At 34.8% G+C, this 8,326-nt stretch overlaps 1 long non-coding RNA gene across 1 annotated transcript; it reads left to right on the top strand.

The window, feature by feature from the left end:
- Positions 1–6,942: 6,942 nt before the first annotated feature.
- Positions 6,943–8,229, top strand: LOC124882092. Its single transcript, XR_007041815.1, has 2 exons — positions 6,943–7,567; positions 7,713–8,229. It is a non-coding gene; the product is annotated as an uncharacterized LOC124882092 (long non-coding RNA).
- The last annotated feature ends 97 nt before the right edge of the window (positions 8,230–8,326 follow it).

Below are 8,326 nucleotides of genomic sequence, written 5' to 3'. Positions count from 1 at the left end.
ACCTGCTCTCCTGAGTTTACCTGACAGCTGCAGCGTTCATGTCCACATACATTAACACATTAATGCTAACAGTAAGGGGTTGTAGGTTCTCCGCTGCAGGCAGGAACAGGGACAAAGTCTGGATCTGGCAGCAGCAGGCAGGGTGACGTGAGTTCATTCCGGCTTCCAGGTTCACTGAGGTTGTGGAGTTAAAAAAAGGGGGAAAAAGAGGGAAACACATTGGCGGTCTGTCCATAAAAAACAGTTTCCAGGCAGAAAACAGTCCTAGACTTGTGCAGGAGGAAATCACAGACTGAGCTCAGCTGTTTCAGGGAGCCAGGAGGAAAAATCCTCCAGCCCATTTCTTCCCGAACCCACAAAACCCCAAAGCCACTCCTGATTCTGAACACTGTTTCTGTGAAGCTAAAGACCTGTTTATTAAGGTGGTTTACTGAGCGCCCAAAACACCTCTGATGTCCAGAAAATCCCCAGCAGTGAGTGTGAAAACAAGTGAACTGGGAGGAACTCTGAGGTCATTATTAAAAACAGACCAAGCTTTGAAAAGTCACAGCTCCTGCTTTCTGTTTTACCCCATAAATGTAGTGAAGATCTGAGGACCTTTCTACCCGATAGGACAGTTTTAGAAAGTGAACACAGTTTTTAAAATGGGTAAAAATGTCTAAATATAAAAGAAGAGAAGAAAATTACTACCTTAGGGTATTGCTGTTGTAAATTTGAACATTTTGCTAAGTACACTGCAAAAACCGATAAAAAAGTAGTTAAAATTTCCCAAAATTAAGTTGCCCTTAATTTGAGCAGGAAAATAAGATGACCGCCAATTGAATGAGTATTTTTCCCTCAAAATCAGATAATTCGTTTTTTCTTATTATAAACATAAATTATCTTATTCCATTGGCAAATTGTTTTACTTATCTGCTCAAATCAAGGGAAAATACACTTATTTCAGAATATTTTTACTTATTTCTTTGATCAGTTTTTGCAGTGTAAGATATATTATACTATACTATATTTTTGAACTGTCTGGATGTCACCATGGAAACAAAGAGCCTGAATGAACCCAGTATAAGGCGTGGGTCGGTTCCGGAGGGACACCCAGGTTTTTAACAAATTACGGTTTTAAAACCAAAAAATGTCATCCCGTTTCTATGGTTTCAATAAAAAAAAAAAACGTCTAGTTTTTTTCGGCTGTACGGACAATTAAATACCTGACCATCACCCCTTCCCCACCTGTTGCTGCACACTGCCCGCCAGCTGGCTGTAAGAAGGCTATTACTTTTACTTTGATTATTCGACTGCATAAGAAGTATTTTAGGTTTTGAAAAACACGGGAGAGTCATGGTCCATCCCTCTCAAGGTGACCTTGTTTTAATCATGCCAAACACGTATGTTAAAATATTTAAAATGACGTTACGGTGTTAGCACGCACTGGGATGTCCGTTTTTATGAAGCTTTCAATAAGATTCAGGAAAATAAGAAATATTTTCATCATTTTTAAAAGGGAAATATTTTAGGGAAATTTTGGGCTGTTCTGGAAATTATTTAAATGTATTTAGAAGATGTTTTGGAATATTTTTATAAGTACATTTTTGTCACCAGAAGGACAGGGACATAGAGGAAACTGAAACCATCTTTTAATCTCAAGTATTTATATTACAGTGTTAGTTCAAAAGGCCTCGTAAAAATTGTTTAGAAGTTTCCTGGAATTTTTGAATAATATTACATTTTTTAATGTTAAAAAGAATATTTTCTGACCATCTGTAAATTATTTTGATGCTTTTGAAATTGTCTTGGAATATTTGGGAGGACATTTTTATCACTACAAGGACGAGGACGCAGATGACACCGACATGGACAGTCATGTCAGCGTTTAAAAAAGGTTTCTGAAATATAAGAACATTTCTTTAAAGAGGATTACATTTCTGGACATTTTAATAAAAGAATATTTCATGGACATTCTGGAAATCAATGTAATGGTATCTGACAAACCCCTTGAATATTTCTAATTGAAGATATTTTTTCCAAAATGTAAAATAATTAGAAAAGAGGGAAAATTTAAAAAAAAGTTAAGCTTCTAAGGACACTGGGAACTGATAACCTGCAGTCCCAGACCGGGAACATTTTTAGAGCCAGGTTATTTCTAGAAAATTGCAAACATGTTCGGTAAAAATAAGGCGCCTTGGTTGTGTTTCGCACATCTAAGGTTTGAAAAGTGAAGATATGTTTTGGCAGAAAGCAACAGAACCGTGACCCGGTTTGTAAATTTGGGAATAGTTTGAAGCAGAGACCTCTTGATGTGCTGGTGGGGACATTTTATGGAAAAATAAAATTTAAAGGGACAGTTTTTTACAATGAAGAAATTCTAACAAATTTGCGACATTTTTGGAAAATAAGAACTTCATAAAGATATCCGTTCTTTTTATGGACAGTGGTGATATTTCTGTGAAGATGTAATCACAGAGGTAGAACATTACTGAATAACATATTTGGATTTTCAGGACCTTCTGCTCAGTCCTCAGAGGGTTCTGACCTCTGAGGGTCATCCCCCTCAGGATAAGATGTTGGGTTTAAGATTGGCGTGGATGGTGGTGCTTATCAGTCTACTCTGCTGCCTGTCACCGGTGAAAGCTTAAGATTATCTCTGCCCTATGGGAACGTATAAACTGCTGATATATGCCCCTCTCTCACAGGCTTTGACTATGTCACGGCACCAGTGTACATATCTTCAGAGTCAAAGGTCGGTCCTCCTCCAGAATTTCCAAGAACAGGAACTCCAGGAACACCTGGCACACTGACTTACATTGAACCCTGAAGATGTTCCAGACTGGACATGGATTTAAAACAAGCTGACGTTGAACTCGTCTTAGTTTTTAACCCTTTTAAACTGTAACAACTCTGCATAGAAATGCTCTGCAGAAATGGGTTAATATCCAACACACAGTAGTACAAAGCATTGTCCATACAGCTTCTACAGGTGGAACAATAAAAATCCTAATTATAACACACACACGTATATATATGAAATTATTTAGACTATATGTGTACATATATTCTCTTTAGTCAGTATAATAAAGTCATAGACAAACCTCTGAAAATGAAACTCGCAGAAAGCAAGTAGCTGTTCAATAATTTAAAAAATATAAATATTGATTTTCTGTAAAACATTTTCAAGAATATAATCAGCATCTCAGACATACTGGGTCATCTATGCAGTGGAGACAGGAGAGCTTTTCTTCCAAAATACAAACAGTTAGACGGTCTGGTTATCATCAACTTCGCCTCGTCTGAGGTGGATTTAGAGACAGTTTAAGATCTTTTGTGCAATAAAGTTCATCTTTTAGTTTCAATTTCTGAATTTGTTTCCAAAATGTAGTCTTGAGTGTAGGGTTCTTAATTTAATTTAGAATTTTAATAAAAAAATAATAATTTAGAATAATTTAATTTAGAAATTTTAATTTTAAACGTTCAGCTTTCAAGTGTTTGAGTTGCAGTGAATTCAGTTTGTAAATAGTTTCAGAGTTTATTTCCAGACTTTAGTTGGAATTTACCTTTTACATTTTAGTTCCAGAGTTTAATTTGAGAGGTCAGTTACAAATAAATCCTAAATGTAACTTTTCTGTTTATAGTCAGTTTTATTTTAGATTTTAAAGCCCAGAAATGATTTTGTTTGCTGACATTATTTGGATTTAATTGCAGAGAAAAGTTTAAGTTTAGTCACAAATGTTCTCAAACTTTAGTTCTTGAGAATCATTTAAAAACTAAGTTCAGGATTTACGTTTAACTTGTGTCCAAACCGGTCCTGGTCAGTTCCTGAACTTACTTTGAAAGGTTTTATGTTTGGTTGTCATTTTAGTCCTGAAATTAGATCTTTGTATTACAGAATTTAATTCCAGGGTTAAATGATTAGATTTACAGTTTAAAGCTCCTCAAACCTGATAAGTTTAGTTTTAGTGTTTAGTTCCAGAGTTTTGTCTGAGTTTAATTTCTGTCTGTGGTTCTTGAATTTAGTTCCAGAGTTTAGTTTGACAAAGAAATGTAAGAATTGTTTTTACCAGAATCAATTTAAGGATTTGCAAATAGTGCCTTAATTTAGCTGGATATATTAAATATAAGTTTGTATTTAAATGTATATTTCCAGACTCAGTTCCAGAGGTTTTTTATGAAAGTTTGGCCCCAGATTTTATTTTTAGAACGTTGCCTCAGATTTTAGTCCCAGTTTGATCCAAATATTTTCAGGCTTAACTTGAGATCTTTGCTCCAGATTTTGTTGCCTGAAGTTAGTCTGTGAGACCTGACATGGAGTTTCTGGTTTAGCTCCAGAGTTTCGTTTGATTTGTTTGTGTGAAACTAGATTTCTGTTCCAGAGATGGTTTCAGGTTAGTTTGAAATTGTTCCAGAGTTTAGTTACAGAGAAAAATGTAAAAACTTTGTTCCAGACTTTAGTTTGGGAGACTGAGGTCCAGATGTTACTTTAGAGGTTCCATATGAAATTTGAAAAGTTCAGTTCTAATGGTTAGATTTCTGGTCCAGAATTGAGGTCCAGAGTTAATATTCTTGTTTTTTTTTTTTTTAAGATTAGTGCTCATATCTTCATTTTTAGTCTTTTTTGTTTCCTTGTGAAAATTGCCTTGACTGATCATCTGTCCGTGGTTTCAGTGAAACATTTCCAGTTAAAAGTATTAAAAGGAGCCTGAAACTTTGACCCAACTGTATGAATTTACTTTTAAAAGCAATATTTTCTTTTTCATTTTTTTTATCATTTTTTTTTGGAGGCGTGAGGTTTCTGTCTGACAGCAGTGATATTTAGATCTGAACAGTTTTAGTTTCTGTTCGGTTCTTTACTTTTTCTCATTTTATTGCTGGAATTAATTCCGACTTTAGTCTTTAAATGTATTTCGGAGTTTATTTTTGAAGTTTATTTCCAGAATTAATCTCTTAATGTAGCCTGATTTTACCATCTGTGACCCAGACTTTGTTGTTTAAGGTTTAATCTGGGGTCAGAACTCCTTACTTTGATTCTACTTCTAGATTTAGTCCCTTCGGATCATTTTCTCAGATCCCTGTGTTTACTTCCTGACTCTGTAAACGTCTGACCTTTAATTCCTGAGTTTGTTTCTTGTTTTCAGCTCCTTGGTTTTGTAGCAGTTTAGTTCCTGGGTTTAGTCTGGAGCTCCTGGTTGTTGTTGGTAACTGAAACCTCAGCAGCTGATTTCCCTCCACAGCAATGAGCTCATTGACCAGCAACATACCAGTAAGGATTACATATGTTGAAATGATGAAAGGAGGGGAAATTGGCCTTGACATGAACATCTGAAACCCTCCAGAATCAGATTCTCTTTTTCAGATGAAAACAGACGGTTAGGCCTCATCTTAACTCCAATTCCCCTTTTCCTGTTTTCTTCCCAGCGTTTCTCAGAAAATGTTTTATAAAGTTTTCTTTTCATGATTCCCTGTTTTTGATTTCTTCCTTCTTGTCCTACCAGTATGTTCTCTCGTTATGCTGCTTTTGTTTTATTTCAGCAACTTTTCTTTTTCTCCCTGACGTTTTTATTTTCTTTAAATCCACAAAGTAAAAATGTCCACGTTGACCTTTTAACATCATTGTTGCACCATTAGAAGTGAACTGCTTGAAGGAACTTTGTCTTTGCTGAGTTGACTGATTTCAGACCAGTTACACCAGCTAAAATAAACACAACCGGTACCACTTCGCCCTTCCTTCCCAGCTTCCTCTAAACCTAAAAAATTTCCCGCAGCCAGATAAGCGGCTCCCTCCTGAACAAAGCTTTTTGTTTTGACACAAAATGTAAAGTCTAAAACAAAGATGCTTCTAGCATCTATTGGACTTTCTCCTTTGATGAATCCTGTATTTCTTAAGCTGTGGTTAATTTTGTGAGGAGTTTGACTCTTGCTGAGCGTTGGTGGCTTCTTCTGTAAACTTTGGTCCTAAAGAGATGAAAGTTAAGATGGAAAACAGATCTGGAAACAAAGTTGTCCAAAAAGACGATGTTATAATTGCAGCTGGAACAAATTAACCGCTGAATTTTTGATTTTCTGTCAGTGAGGAAAATTTCTGTTCATTTCTATTTTCTACAAAATCAGCAGCTTAAATTATTCAAATGAATTTAGATTTCATTGTTTGTTTCCTTTAAATGAAACTTCTGAAACGTCTCCTGACAGGAAACTCATCAAATAAAAAGACCCAATAAGTTGTTTTTTTTATGTCTATGCCCAAACAGAAATCCAACCAATAAATTTCAATAATTCTAAGCAGAAAAAGAAAGTGTAGTTTTTAATAGTAGTTTGTGCTTTTAGTAATAAATTTAAGAATAACTGGTAACAGTTTAAAGGAGCAAATTCTCCTGTTTTATTTATGAATTGTAACAATTCGATAGAAATGACAAATTGCTGAATTTATTTTGGTTAAGTTATTTTTTGTAAATGTTGCTTATTTCAACATTTTCTATAAAAGCTATTTTAGTGCTTTAGCCTAAATATGAAATGATTTAGTTTTTGTTTTATGACGGTAAAAAAAAATTAGTTTTTGATTTAATTAAATAAAATCATTTTAAATTTCAGCAGAACATTTATTTCAGCTCATTTGTTCTGATTTATTAAATAAATACCTATAAAATTGGATCAGCTTGGATCATTTTCAGATCAGAACGAAAAAATTCTCCTTTTGGTTGGATTGTGATGTTTGACAAACTGAGAATTAAACAAAGTCAAAATTTGAGATTTTAACAGGAAAAAATAAGAAATGTAATTTTGGAAAAAATGTTTTCAGAAATTTACAAACTAAGTTTATCATTAGACAAAAATAACAATTCAAAATCTTTTCCCGTGAACATTTAAAAGCAGAAATTATTTGTACACATTCAGTTTTAAATGAATGATTTATAGATTCTTTCTTTGCTTTTCAAAAATGTCTTTTTAAGCTGCTGTTTATTCCTACAAAAACTAAAATACATTTTCTTAAAACAAAAACAGGTTTCATGTGAGAAAAATGAATCTATTTTGTGTTAATTCACATTAAAAAGGTATATTGACTCCTTAAAGTTTGGATTTATAACCTAAATATTTTCTCCTTTATGGCATTTAATCGTCTGAGCCACAGAAACTCCTCCTCTTCCTCATGTTTTGAGGTCCGAGGCGACGCAGAGCCAGCAGTCGATCCTGAATCCTCGGCACAGAGAGCCTGTTTGCTTTCCAGGAACCCAGCGTGAGAAACCTGGACGTCTTCCAGATGGTTTATATCAGCAGCCTGACAGCAGTAGGGGGAACCTTTTTCTAAATCAGGAAACTGGGCCGTGTTTTCCTTTCTTTTTTATCCCAGTCGATTCTCCAGACGCCCCAAACATGGAAAAAATGGGAAAAAAAGGAAAACCTTTGACGTCCTGTTTCACAGTCGACTGATCTGAAGGAGAACCTGAAGCGTTCTTCAGCTGAACACTGAAGTTCCTACAGACATTAAAGTTGCTGTTTATGAGTCAATCTGAGATGCTTTATTCTCACACATCTAAATTTGTAAAAATAATGGAGATTATTAGTGAAAAACATCCCAATTTCACAGGTATTTTAAATGGTTTTTATTTCCTCAGCTGTCCTGCTTTACCAGGATTAAAGGGTTATTCTACTTTATTACAGCATGCAGTATTTTCCATTTCATTGTGTCACTAAACATCTTTTATCATGCTGTGTTTTCTATTGTCTGACAGGAAGTTCTCCAGCTGCTTCAGTAATGTTCAGTTCTGAGCTTAAAGGTATCTGGTCCATCTCTGTTCGACATCACTGCAACATACGGTCCAAAAGAGACTGGTTCCGTGTTCATAATCCCAGTCTTCAACATCAGCCCCAACCATGACTCAACCTCCGCTGTGCTTCATGGATGAACCCTGCAGCTGGACAAGAATCGTTTATTTTCCTCCCAACTATTATTTCTCGCTTTTAAGACACGTTGCCACTGAATTTACTCATAAAAATGAAACGGATCAACCTAATTTATGGCGGATCTGCTTAATCAGGTCGGTGCTTCAGACTTTTAGAAACCGTTTTACTAAAGAAGAAAAATGCTCAGAATCTTTTGGACAAAAATAATCAAGTTGTGACTTTTCGGTTTGTTTAACATACAGTTGAAAATTGGTTCTCGCAAAGGTGTCTGTGAGTGAAAAAACAAATATAATCCAAAAAGAAAAACTCTAAAAAGGACCTTAATAAAACCTGGAGAACTGTTAATTATTTTTTGCACAATAATTATTTTAACAAAGGTTTCAGATCTAAAACGACAATGTAGGTTATCTATTTCTTTATGTATGTATTGCTTTATCACATT

This window comes from Girardinichthys multiradiatus, chromosome 15, assembly GCF_021462225.1.
Source record: "Girardinichthys multiradiatus isolate DD_20200921_A chromosome 15, DD_fGirMul_XY1, whole genome shotgun sequence".
NCBI classification, from domain to species: domain Eukaryota; kingdom Metazoa; phylum Chordata; class Actinopteri; order Cyprinodontiformes; family Goodeidae; genus Girardinichthys; species Girardinichthys multiradiatus.
The sequence above is the reverse complement of the archived record's forward strand: the minus strand, read 5'-3'. Positions and strand labels throughout refer to the sequence as shown.